The 14,323-nt window shown below is 43.2% G+C and overlaps 1 non-coding gene across 1 annotated transcript; it reads right to left on the bottom strand.

Moving 5' to 3' along the window:
- Nucleotides 1-770: 770 nt before the first annotated feature.
- TRNAS-GGA lies at nt 771-842 on the bottom strand. Its single transcript has one exon. It is a non-coding gene; the product is annotated as a tRNA-Ser (tRNA).
- Between the last annotated feature and the right edge of the window lie 13,481 nt (nt 843-14,323).

Here is a 14,323-nt window from a genome sequence, read left to right on the forward strand (position 1 = left end):
TGTTCAAAGTGGAGAATCTTGCTGCCGTCAATCTCACTGAGCTACAGTCAAGTTCAAAAGCCATAAAGCAGGGGTTGGCCGACTATAGCCTGTGGGCCACATTTTTCTGGTCTACTTCCTGTTTTTGTATAGCCCAAAAATGAAGAATGGTTTTTACATTTTTTGTCAACGGTTGGGAGAAAAAGATCAGTGTAAAATAGTATTTTGAAAAATTATGAAACTTCACATTTCAGAGTATCCATTAATAAGGTTTATTGGAACAGGGCCACAGCCATTCATTTATTGCCTGTGGTTCTTAGGGTAGCACACTGGAGTGGTTGAGACAGATTGTGTGGTCCAAACTATTTAACATCTGAAACTTTACCCAAAAAAAAAAAAAAGACCGCAGATGCAGAATGCTCTGGGTAAAATGGCACTTACCGTGTAAATTGTTCTTGTTATCGTTTAGTTGCTAAGTTGTATGCAACCCCATGGACTATAGCCCACCAGGCTTCTCTGTCCATGGGATTTCCCAGGCAAGAATATCTGAGTGGGCTGTCATTTCCTTCTCCAGGGGATCTTCCTAATCCAGGAATCGAATCTATATCTCTTACATAGGCAGGTTGGTTCTTTACCACTGAGCCACGAGGGAAAGTGAAAGAAAGTAAAGTCGCTCAGTCATGTCCAACTCTTTGCGACCCCATGGATTGTAGCCTACTAGGCTCCTCCCTCCATGGGATTCTCCAGGCAAGAGTACTGGAGTGGGTTGCCATTTCTTTCTCCAGGGGATCTTCCCGACCCAGGGATCAAACCTGGGTCTCCTGCATTCCAGGCAGACGCTTTAACCTCTGAGCTACTAGGGAAGCTTGAGCCACCAGGGAAGCCTGCCATATAAATATCAACTACTATTTATTCTTCTTTATCAACCATTTTCCTAACACACACACACCAATCTTTTTCTTAACTTATATTTTAAATTAATTAGATTTATTTGCAAGCATTCATTTTCTTCTAGAAGACTACTTTTCAAAATATTTAGTTGGGAATTCCCTGACAGTCCAGTGGTTAGGACTCTTCACTTTCACTGCCAAAGGCGTGGTTCAATCCCTGGTCAGGGAACTCAGATCCCGAAATCTGAGCAGTGCAGCCAAATTAAAAAACAACAACAACAACTATTCATGTTAAGCCAACAAATGACAAATAGGGAAAAAATACTCATGAAATAAACAAACAAAAATCATTGTTGTTAAGTCAATGAATGATAGAGAAAAAATAGTCATGACATAGACAAAGGATGGAAATCCTTCTTGTGGAAAAGAATATTTTTCAATAAAAACAAAGTTTTATTAATTAATTTGGCCATAAAACCAAATAGTAAATAATGAACAAACAGAAGGTAGCCAACCTCGTTCCTAGCAAAGAAATCTAAATTAAAACAAGGTACTTTTTCACCCAGCAAATTGGCCATAGTTTAAAAACTTAAAAGATGAATAACCAGTGATGGAGATGATTCACGAAAATGGACTTCTATTGCAGATGGGATGTTATCCTGAGTAATAATTTTTTGGCTTTTAGGACCTAAGTTCTGCAACCAAGGACTGAACCCAGGTCCCAGCAGTGAAAACACCAAGTCCTAATCTACTGGACCGCCAGGGAATCCCCATGAATAATAAATTTTAAGTGTTTAAAATTTTTCAGTTTAAAATGTCTTTAAGTTTAAAAAACATAGGTTTGAAACAAACGAAAGGAATCTTTTTTCCATTATTTTTTCAACAAATATTTCAATGAGCATCAAATGAGTGCCAGGCCATGGGAAAGAATTTACATTTGATACATTTGGAATGGAGAAGCCATTGAAGTGCTTTAGACAGGGAATAGCATGGTCAGATTTACACTTTTAAAAATATCTCTGGCTGCTGGAGGAGATTTGGCCCTGGAGCAGGGAGACCGCAGGTGGCAGAGGATGAGATGGTTAGATAGCATCACCGACTCTATGGACATGAGTTTGAGCAAACTCTGGGAGATAGTGAAGGACAGGGGAGCCTGGCATGCTACAGTTCATGGGGTTGCAAAGAGTCAGACACAACTTAGCGGCTGAGCAACAGCAATAACAACAGAGAGACCAGTTAGCAGGCTTTGGCAATTATCATTTAAATATTATTTATATTTAATAAATATACTTCATTTAACTCAATTATATCCAAGCTTATCTTGTTTTCTTTTTGGCCACAGTATACAGCTTGCAGGACTTTAGTTCCCCAACTAGGGTTTGAACCTGGGTCCCGTCAGTGAAAGTGACAGGAGTCCTAACCACTGAATCACCTAGGAAGTCCCTCCAAGTTTATCACTTCAAAATGTAATTGACATAAAAAATTAATAATGGGACACTTTACATACATCATTTTTCTCGGTAAACCTTCAAAATCTGGCCTATATTTCACATTTACAACGTATCTCAATTTAGATGTCAAAATTTCATTGGGAGATACTTGATGTCCATTTAGATTTCAAAAAATTTGCCCTTGAAAAAGGAGAGTCAAAATGTTATCAAGAACAGTTTAAATGGTATTTCTATGTATTTTCAAATTTCCTTTGAAGATAATATCAATATTCAAAAGTAGAACTATATAACCAAGTTATTTCAAAAACACTTAAAATTTCTTCAGTAACAGAATCAAGCATCAGTTCTTAAACTTGAATTAATTCAAATTAAATTCAATTAGATGTTCAGCTCCTCAGTGGCACTATTTATATTTCAAAGGCCCAGCTGCCAGCGGGGCTGGTGGCTGCTGTTCTGGGCAGCCCTGATATAGAACATTTCCATCATGGCAGAAAGTTTGGCTCAAAGCACAGGGTTAGAGGGTTATTATGAGGATTAATCGAATTCATGGGTTTAGTTGGGCTTCCCTGGTGGCTCAGTGGTAAAGAATCCACCTGCCAATGCAGGAGCCATGAGTTCGATCCCTAGGCCAGGAAGATGTCCTGGAGAAGGAAATGGCAACCAACCCAATCCAGTATTCTTGCCTGGGAAACCCCATGGACTGAGGAGCCTGGCGGGCTACCGTCTATGAGGTCACAAATGAGCTGGACACGACTTAGTGACTAAATTACAGCAACAACAAAGAGTTTAGTTAGCACTGTGCAGGTCCAGCTCTCAAGAGTGCTGAGTACCATGCAGGTATTTCACTGGGATAACCTCCAGGTAGCCCAGTCTTCCTAGATGGGTCAAGCCCAAGTCTGTCCATCATAATGCCTTATCCTCTCTTCCCACCTGGAACTCTATTCTGCCTCCTAATGAGTTCCCTGCCTCTGTCCATCCCTGCCTGCCCAAGTTCAGGCCAATGTTCCTTCTCACCCTCCTGTTCATCTCTTTGACTTTCTTTCCCCTCTACCCTCCCAGGGTACCCCCAGTTTCCCAGGCCCATCCATCCAGACCCTCCCACGTCTAAGCCACTCCTCCCACCATAGCCAGAGTCATCCTTTCAAAATGTGATGGGATAACTCCCTTAAGAACCTTCTAGATCCCACCTTGCTTTATCTGGACCCTCCCTGCCTGCCTTTCCACCTCATTTTAAATCTGAAGGCCTCAAGGACTTTCTGGAAATGCCCATCCTCATCCCTCCAACGTTTGCCCCAGGTGACATCATTCACTTTCTTTAAAAAAAAAAAAAAAGTTTTTATTTCATATTGGCTGAGCGGGAGTGGTGAGGGGCTTCTCAAATGGAACTAGTGGTAAAGAACCCGCTTGCCAATGCAGGAGACACAAGCGACGCAGGTTTGATCCCTGGGTCAGAAAGATCCCCTGGAGCAGGGCCTGGCAACCCACTCCAGAATTCTTGCCTGGAGAATCCCATGGACAGAGGAGCCTGGAGGGCTACAGAAAGGTTGCAAAAGAGTTGGACATGACTTAGCACTCACACAGGCATAGCGGATTAACAATGCTGCCATAGTTTCAGGAGAACAGAGAAGGGACTCACCCAGACATAATCATGTATCCATTCTCCCCCAAATTCCCCTCCCATCCAGGCTGGCACATAACATTGGGTAGATTCCATGTGCTATACAGTAAGTCCTTATTAGTTATCCATTTTTTTTTTTTGTTTTGTTTTTTTTTAGTTATCCATTTTAAATATAGCAGTGTGTATAGTTCAGTTCAGTTGCTCAGTCCTGTCCGATTCTTTGCAACCCCACACACTGCAGCACACCAGGCCTCCCTGTCCATTGCCAACCCCCAGAGTTTACTCAAACTCATGCCCATGGAGTCAGTGATGCCATCCAACCATCTCATCTTCTGTCATCCCCTTCTCCTGCTGCCTTCAATCTTTCCCAGCATCAGGATCTTTTCAAATGAGTTAGTTCTTCGCATCAGGTGGCCAAAATATTGGAGCTTCAGCTTCAGCATCAGTCCTTCCAGTGAATATTCAGGACTGATTGCCTTTAGGACGGACTGGTTGCATCTCCTTGCAGTCCAAGGGACCCTCAAGAGTCTTCTCCAACACCACAGTTCAAAAGCATCAATTTTTCAGTGCTCAGCTTTCTTTATAGTCCAACTCTCACATCCATACATGACCACTGGAAAAACCACAGCTTTGACTAGACAGGCCTTTGTTGGCAAAGTAATGTCTCCACTTTAATATGCTTTCTAGGTTGGTCATAACTTTCCTTCCAAGGAGAAAGTGTCTTTTAATTTCATGGCTGCAGTCACCATCTGCAGTGATTTTGGAGCCCCCCAAAATACAGTCTGTCACTGTTTCCATTGTTTCCCCATCTATTTGCCTTGCAGTGATGGGACCACATGCCATGATCTTAGTTTTCTAAATGTTGAGTTTTAAGCCAACTTTTTCACTTTCCTCTTTCACTTTCATCAAGAGGCTCTTAAGTTCTTCTTCACTTTCTGCCATAAGGGTGGTGTCATCTGCATATCTGAGGTTATTGATATTTCTCCCAGCAACCTTGATTTCAGCTTGTGCTTCATCCAGACCAGCGTTTCTCATGATGTACTCTGCATAGAAGTTAAATAAGCAGGGTGACAGGATACAGCTTTGACGTATTCCTTTCCCTGTTTGGAACCCTGTTGTTCCATGTCCAGTTCTAACTGTTGCTTCCTGACCTGCATACAGATTTCTCAAGAAGCAGGTCAGGTGGTCTGTTATTCCCATCTCTTTAAAAATTTTCCAGAGTTTGTTGTGGTCCACACAGTCAAAGGCTTTGGTATAGTCAACAAAGCAGAAGTAGATGTTTTTCTGGAACTCTCTTGCTTTTTCCATGATCCAACGGATGTTGGCAATTTGATCTCTGGTTCCTCTGCCTTTTCTAAATCCAGCTTGAACATCTGGAAGTTCATGGTTCACATACTGTTGAAGCATGGCTTGGAGAATTTTGAGCATCACATTACTTTACCAGCATGTGAGATGAGTGCAATTGTGCGGTAGTTTGAGCATTTTTTGGCATTGCCTTTCTTTGGGATTGGAATGAAAACTGACCTTTTCCAGTCCTGTGGCCACTGCTGAGTTAACCTACAAGACCTTCTAGAACTAACACACCCCAAAGATGTCCTTTTCATTAGGGGACTGGAAGGCAAAAGTAGAAAGTCAAGAAACACCTGGAGTAACAGGCAAATTTGGCCTTGGAGTACAGAATGAAGCAAGGCAAAGGCTAATAGAGTTTTACCAAGAGAACGCACTGGTCATTGCAAACACCCTCTTCCAACAACACAAGAGAAGACTCTACACATGGACATCACCAGATGGTCAACACCGAAATCAGATTGATTATATTATTTGCAAATAAAGATGGAGAAGTTCTATACAGTCAGCAAAAACAAGACCTGGAGCTGATTGTGGCTCAGATCATGAACTCCTTATTGCTAAATTCAGACTTAAATTGAAGAAAGTAGGGAAAAACCACTAGACCATTCAGGTATGACCTAAATCAAATCCCTTACAATTATACAGTGGAAGTGACAAATAGATTCAAGGGATTAGATCTGATAGACAGAGTGCCTGAAGAACTATGGATGGAGGTTCCTGACATTGTACAGGAGGCAGAGATCAAGACCATCCCCAAGAAAAAGAAATGCAAAAAGGCAAAATGGTTGTCTGAGGAGGCCTTACAAATAGCTGAGAAAAGAAGAGAAGGGAAAGGCAACGGAGAAAAGCAAAGATATATCCGTCTGAATGCAGACTTCCAAAGAATAGTAAGGAGAGGTAAGAAAGACTTTCTCAGCGATCAATGCAAAGAAATAGAGGAAAACAATAGAATGGGAAAGTCTAGCGATCTCTTCAAGAAAATTAGAGATACCAAGGGAACATTTCATGCAAAGATGGGCACAATAAAGGACAGAAATGGTATGGGTCTAACAGAAGCAGAAGATATTAAGAAGAGGTGTGTACATGTGCATCCCAAACTCCCTAACTATCACTTCTCCCCATCCTTTACCCTAGCAACCCATAAGTATTCCATATATTTGTGAAATATATACTAGATTTCAAAGATTTACTAAGAGAAATGATGCAAAATGTTTCCTTCATTTTCTTAAGGTCCTCTATAGCACCCCATCACTGTACCTGATACTTCTCCATCGTTGCAGTTGATTAAAAGGACTGATGATTTAACACTTGTTATGTGTTTTGCCTCGTTTTTTCTTTCAATTTTTGGCTGTGCCACATGGCATGTAGGATCTTAGTTCCCCGATCAGGGATCGAACCCCTGCATTGAAAGTGCAGTCTTAACCACTGGACCATCAGTGGTGTTTGCCAAAAATCCCTGTTTCACCTTTTCCCTACTAGATATGACTTTCTTCAATGAAGCAGAACCTCATTCCCTAGGGCCAGGTACACATAGGTGCTCAACGTGAGCTGACATTTTGCTAAATATAAATTAAAAAACAAAAAGCCTCTGTCTCCTCCAGCAGAATGTATCCATCCTCCTTAAGGTAGTAACTGCCCTTATCTCATTCTAGTTAGAATCCACAGGAAAGACTCAAATATTGCCTAAAGGAGTAAACCGATACGTTTGTAGGGTTTGTAGGTTTCCAGTTGGTGATGTACAGGGAGGCCTGGCATGCTGCGATTCATGGGGTTGCAAAGAGTCGGACACGACTGAGTGACTGAACTGAACTGAACAGAGCCAGGATGTCTGTGGCAGTTGTGGGAACTAGCAGAGCTTTGCAGGCACCCCACCCACTAAGGAGTAGTCCGGCACCTTCCTCCAACATCCCCAACAACCTCACCCTCAGGCACACAACCCTCTCTCTGTCTGTGGGGTTCTGAAGGCTGAATTCCCTGTGCAGGTAAAGCTAAGTCACTTCAGTCGTGTCGAGTCTTTGCGACAGTATGGACTGAAGAGGCTAGGCTCTTCTGTCCATGGGAATTCTCCAGGCAGGAATACTGGAGTGGGTTGCCGTTTCCTCCTCCAGGGGATCTTCCCAACCCAGAGATAGAACCAGCGTCTCTTTTGTCTCCCTCATTGGCAGGCGGGTTCTTGACCACTAGCGCTACCTGGAAAGCCCTTATCCACTGCGTGTGGGCTCGGTCGGGTCCAACTTTTTGTGACCCCATGGACGGTAGCCCACGAGGCGCCTCTGTCCATGGGATTCCCCAGGCAAGAACACTGGAGTGGGTTGCCATTTCCTACTCCAGAGGGGTCTTCCTGGCCTGGGGATCAAACCGAGTGTCCTGTGTCTCCTGCATTCGCAGGTGGGTATTTTTTAACCACTGTCCCCATCCAGGGAATGGGGAACCACAAAAAAACATGGAGAAGGAAGCTGAAGATGGTGTTTGTGTGAGGCCCAGAATGTCAGTTTCAAAGGGATGGGAGTAAGGGCCGTGAGCCTCAGATGAAACCAAGGGAGGAAAAAGATCTTACAAGTTTTACAGAGATAGAACAAATGCTCAGTATTTTCATGTTAACTTATACAACGTCAGCTCTGGACTGGGGTGATTCTGGATTTGAAGTTTGTTTTTTTTTTTGAGGGAAAAGTAATGACATTTCTAAACACAACAGTCAATTCAGCTGTACTCAATTAGGTAATCTTGTTCTTACCTTGGAAGATAACTGGATTTTAAAAAGGTAACAAAAGTGACTTAAGGGATTTTCAAGGGTGATTATGACTGCTCTTGGGCATCTGTGCCCATCCCATGTTGGAGCCTGGTGCTGTGGAGGAGCGCTTTTAGCCATGATCCTGGACCCACCGGCCTTTCCTCTCCACCCGTCCACTAACCTCTGTGCCCACCCCTCTCTTTCAACTAGCTGCTCAAAGACCTAACCTCAATTTGGTTAATTCAACTTCCAAAGAAAAACCAACAAATGCAAGAGAATGAGAGAAAGAGGCTCAAATGCAAAGGAAAAGACGTATTTGCATGCAGACCTACATCCTCCCTGGAGAAGAAACAAACCAGTTCTGGAAGGCAAAGTTAAGATTTCTGTAAGGTGGCCCATGGCAAGATCTGCTGCTGCTAAGTCGCTTCAGTCATGTCCGACTCTGCGAGACCCCATAGACGGCAGCCGACCAGGCTCCACCGTCCCTGGGATTCTCCCAGCAAGAACACTGGAGTGGGTTGCCATTTCCTTCTCCAATGCATGAAAGTGAAAAGTGAAAGTGAAGTCACTGAGTCGTGTCCAACTCTCAGTGACCCCATGAACTGCAGCCTACCAGGCTCCTACGTCCATGGGATTTTCCCCCTCCCTGAAATCAACAGCTTTCTTATGAACCAGCAATTGAGTTTGGAAAACGTCACTGCAAAAAGCATACCTTGTTTTGTGTCCCTCCGGGCTTCCAGGAACCGCCTGCAGGCTAAGCTGGTGCAAGGGGTGTTAGGGGAGAGCTGTCTCAGCAATCGGGGGCCATTTGATCCTTTGGTTCTCCGGCCATACACAGGCATTCGTTTCCGTTTCTGAGGTGTCCTTGACTTCGATAGCATGGCAGATCTCAAGACAATGAGTTGTCTGGGAGCATAAAGAGGGCCCTGCGTCTGGGAGGGCCAGCAGTAATGGGAAAGAGTTCTGGTCCTACCCTTCTCAGCCTCCACTTATTATAGGCTCCCTCCCACCACCCTCCTCCCTACCCCAGCTCTTCGGAAGGCAGGGTCTGGAATCCTTGCTCATTTGCATAGCTTAGAGGTTTACTCCAGGTGTGGTTCCAGATGCTACAAAGACTGCAGTTAGAGCAATTTGGAGTCTCTACCTTTTACTGAATTCCTGTGCAAAACCCACCTCGTACTCGGACTTTCACTCCAAGTATTCGCTATGATATTTTCCTCGATAGGTAGATAAGATAGATGATAGATGGTCTAAATCAGTGTCTACCATTTCAACACTGTGCGTCTCACAATGGGCTTATCTATGAAACGGAATCAGACTAAGATCACAGAACAGACTTGTGGTTGCCAAGGGGGAGGTGGCAAGGGGAGGAATGGGTTGGGAGTATGGGATTAGTTGCTGTTGTTTAGTCCCCAAGTCGTGTCCAACTCTTTGTGACCCCATGGACTGTAGCCCGCCAGGCTCCTCTGTCCATGGGATTTCCCAGGCAAGAATACTGGAGTGGGTTGCCATTTGCTTCTCCAGGGAATCTTCCTGCCACTCGGATTGAACCCGTGTCCCCTGCATTGGCAGGCGGATTCTATACTGCTGAACCAACCACCTGGTAGCTGTTCAGTCGATGAGTCGTGTCTGACTCTTTGCAACCCTACGAACTGCACCACACCAGGCTTCCCTGTCCTTCATTATCTCCCTGAGTTTGCTCAAACTCATGTCCACTGAGTCAGTGATGCCATCCAGTCATCTGATCCTCTGCCCGCTTCTCTTCTTGCCCTCAGTCTTTCCGAGCATCAGGGTCTTTTCCAATGAGTCTGCTCTTCACAACAGGTGGCCAAAGTATTGGAGCTTCATCATCAGTCCTTCCAAAGAAGAAAGAAAGAAAGAAAGTGTTAGTTGTTCAGCTGTGTACAAATCTCTGTGACCCCTTGGACTGTAGCCCACCAGGCTTCTCTGTCCAAGGGATTTTCAAGGCAAGAATACCTGGAGTGGGTTGCCATTTCCTTCTCCAGGGGATCTTCTTTCCTGTTTTGATCTTCTTGCTTGAGTCCAAGGGACTCTAAAGTCTTTTCCAGCACCACAGTTTGAAAGCATCAATTCTTTGATGCTCAGCCTTCTTTATGGTCCAGCTCTTACATCCGTGCATGACTATTGAAAAAAACCATAGCTTTGACTATGTGTACATTTGTTGGCAAAGTAATGCCTCTTCTTTTTAATATGCTGTTTAGGTTTGTCATAGCTTTTCTTCCAAGGAGCAAGTGTCTTTTAATTTCATGGCTGCAGTCACCGTTCACAGTGATTTTGGAACCCAAAGGAAAAAAAAAGATGCCCTTTACATCATGCTGCTGCTAAGTTGCTTCAGTCGTGTCCGACCCTGTGAGGACTGGAATGCAAAAGTAGGAAGTTAAGAGATACTTAGAGTAACAGGCAAATTTGGCCTTGGAGCACAAAATTAAGCAGGGCAAAGGCTAATAGAGTTTTGCCAAGAGAACTCACTGGTCATAGCAAATGCCTTCTTCCAACAACACAAGAGACAACTCTACACATGGACATCACTAGATGGCCAATACTGGAAACAGATTGATTATATTTTTCACAGCCGAAGATGGAAGAGCTCTATACAGTCAGCAAAAACAAGACCTGGACCTGACTGTGGCTCAGATCATCAGCTCCTTGCTGCAAAATTCAGGCTCAAATTGAAGAAAGTAGGGAAAACCACTAGGTCATTCAAGTATGACCTAAATCAAATCTCTTATGATTGTACAGTGCAGGTGACAAATAGATTCAAGGGATTAGATATGATAGACAAAGTGCCTGAAGAACTATGGACGGAGGTTCTTAACATTGTACAGAAGGTGATGACCAAAACCATCCCCAAGAAAAAGAAATGCAAGAAGGCAAAGTGGTTGTCTGAGAAGGCCTTACCAACAGCTGAGAAAAGAAGAGAAGCGTAGGGCAAAGGAGAAAGGAGAACCCTACTGAATGCAGAGTTCCAAAGAACAGCAAGGAGAGATAAGAAAGCCTTCTTAAGGGAAGCAAAATAGAGGAAAACAATAGAATGGGAAAGGCTAGAGACCCGGTGGTAGAAGTAAACTATTATATTTAGACTGGATAAACAACAATGCTACAGTATAGCACATGGAATTATATCAATACCCTGTGATAAACACTAATGGAAAATAATTTGAAAAAGAATGTGTATACCTATATAACTGGGTCACTTTGCTGTCCAGCAGAATTTAACACAACACTGTACAGCAACTATACTTAAATAAAATAAATTTAAAAAAATAAATGCTGTTCATTTCATCTCACCCATTCTTTCCCTGAAGACTTACCCTTTCGCAGGTTCCAAAGTTGGCTAGGTATGTTGGGGGCTATGAGATGAGGTCCACTTCAGATATTTTTCTTGTAACCTTAACACATTATTTCATTGTTTAATCATATTACAGTACAAGTTCACTGCACAAAGGAAACATAATGTTATATAACATTATTATATGCCATACATACTGTACCATATTGATGCCTACTTCACAAAGTTCCCATTAACAAATTCACTGCTGTGAAATAATCAGGTAATTTTAAAAGGTTTATATTTTGAATAAATTCTTACCAGGTTGTCATACGGGTGTTTGAGAATGCTTTGGGAACATACTATTTAGGTAGGAACATATTATTCTGTTTCTAATTTAAAAAATTTTTTTAAATATTCTTTTAAATTTTTAAAATTATTTTCATCTGCACTGGGTCTTTGCTGCTGCGTGGGCTTTCTCTAGTTGCAGCCAGCAGGAACTGCTCTTTGTTTGCTGTGTCTGGGCTTCTCATTGCAGTGGCTTCTCTCGTTGCAGAGCATGTGCTCTTGAGCTTCAGCAGTTGTGGTGTGCCAGCTTCATGTGCCATGGCGTGTGGACTGGGGATAGAGCCCGCGTTTCCTGCATTGGCAGGCAGATTCCCACTGGACCTCCAGGGAAATTTGAATTATTCTTTTTTTTTAAGTAATAGGATATACCAATAGCAACAACAAAAACCTTAGAAATAGCTCAAGTGTCCATCAACAGGAGAATGGTTAAATTATTTTTAGTATAATCATACTGTGGAATATTCTGCTGCTGCTACTGCTAAGTTGCTTCAGTCGTGTCCGACTCTGTGCGACCCCATAGACGGCAGCCCACCAGGCTCCCCCATCCCTGGGATTCTCCAGGCAAGAACACTGGAGTGGAGATACTCTAGAGCAAAGAAAAGTGAAAGTTTTGCACAGTCGTGTTAATTCTTTGCGACCTCATGGACTGTAGCCCACCAGGCTCCTCTGTGCATGGAATTCTCCAGGCAAGAATACTGAAGTGGGTTGCCTTTTCCTTCTCCAGGGCTCTGTAGCAATAAAAAAAAAAAAAAAATTATTGAGACGTGACATCATGACAAACATTTTATTTACATCAGCTACAAGAAGGGGCAAAACTAACCAATGGTGCTAGAGCTTGGCATCATGGTTACCACTGGACAGGGAGTGGAGAAGGGGTATGGTGAGGGGAAATTTGGGGTGCTGGAAATTTTCTGTTAGTTGGTGTTGGTTTGTATGGTGGTTTCAGGATACAGCTACATGTAAAAAGTCATCAAAAAAAAAAGAATAAAGTCATCAAGCCACTACACTCAAGATTAGGGCACTGTTTTCAGTAGTCTGTACTTATGTGAGAGTTGGACCATAAAGAAAGCTGAGTGCCGAAGAATTCATGGTTTGGAATTGTGGTGCTGGAGAAGACTCTTGAGAGTCCCTTGGAATGCAAGGAGATCCAACCAGTCCATCCTAAAGGAAATCAGTCCTGAATATTCATTGGAAGGACTGATGCTGAAACTGAAACTCCAATACTTTGTAAAGACCTGACTCATTGGAAAACACCCTAATGCTGGGAAAGATTGAAGGCAGGAGGAGAAGGGGATGACGGAGGATGAGATGGTTGGATGGCATCACTGACTCAATGGACATGAGTTTGAATAAACTCTGGGAGTTGGTGATGGAGAGGGAAGCCTGGCGTGCTGCAGTCCATGGGGCTGCAAAGAGTCGGACACGACTGAATGACTGAACTGACTGGTGATCCAACCTGCCAGTTGACTCCTAGGTATTTATCCAAAAGACATGAAAATAGGCAGCCATAAAGACCTTCCAGTCAAAATTTCTTGGGTCTATGCTTATGCAAAGAGTTGATTCATTGGAAAAAACTCTGATGCTGGGAGGGATTGGGGGCAGGAGGAGAAGGGGAGGACAGAGGATGAGATGGCTGGATGGCATCACTGACTCGATGGACATGAGTTTGAGTGAACTCCAGGAGTTGGTGATGGATAGGGAGGCCTGGTGTGCTGCGATTCATGGGGTTGCAAAGAGTCGGACACGACTGAGCGACTGAACTGACCTGATGCTGTGCTTAGTCGCTCAGTTGTGCAACCCTGAGGACTGTAGCCCGCCAGGCTTCTCTGTCCATGGGAATTCTCCAGGCAAGAATACTAGAGTGGGTTGCCACTTCTTTCTCCAGGGGATCTTCCCGACCCAGGGGTAGAACCCAAGTCTCCTGCACTGCAGGCAGATTCTTTACCACGGAGCCACTAGAAAAACCCTCAGTGAAAGAAGCCAGATGCAAAAGACCACATGGAGTAGAATTCCAATTATATGAAATGTCCAGAATAAGCAAATTCACTGAGACAGAGAGTGGATTAGTGGTTGCCCGGGGCTGGTGGAGCAAACGGGATTAACTGTAAATGGACCCAAGGGATCCTTTGAGAGTGATGAAAAGTTTCTAAAATTAGATTATAGTGGAAGTGCATGTCGGTAAACTTACTAAAAATCATTGGATTGTACACTTTAAATGGGTTAATTTTATGATGTGTAAATTATACCTCAATAAAGGTAAAAAATAAAACCCTTCTAGGGCTGATGCAAAATCTGCTGCAGATATAACCATTAGTTAAATATGCAGCCACTTGAGTCATAAGTACTTTAAAAAGGACTTGCTGGCCTGACAAACTGCCACTCCCTACAAAACCCCTCATGCTTAGCTACCCTGGGTACTTGGAGTTCTTCTAATGTCAGTTACTGCTTTACTTTTTTATTTCTCTTTTGCATTTTAGTTTTTTATTATATTTTTTTAAATTGAATACAACTTGAAAGACTATATTCCACTTATTATTATTATAAAATACGGCCTGGGACTTCCCCGGTGGTCCACTGGTTAAAAATCCCCCTTAGAATGCAGGGGATACCTTAGAATGACGTGTTGATCCCTGGTCTGGGAACTAAGATCCCAGGTGCTACAGAGCA

Source organism: Oryx dammah, unplaced genomic scaffold, assembly GCF_014754425.2.
Source record: "Oryx dammah isolate SB20612 unplaced genomic scaffold, SCBI_Odam_1.1 HiC_scaffold_2, whole genome shotgun sequence".
NCBI lineage: Eukaryota > Metazoa > Chordata > Mammalia > Artiodactyla > Bovidae > Oryx > Oryx dammah.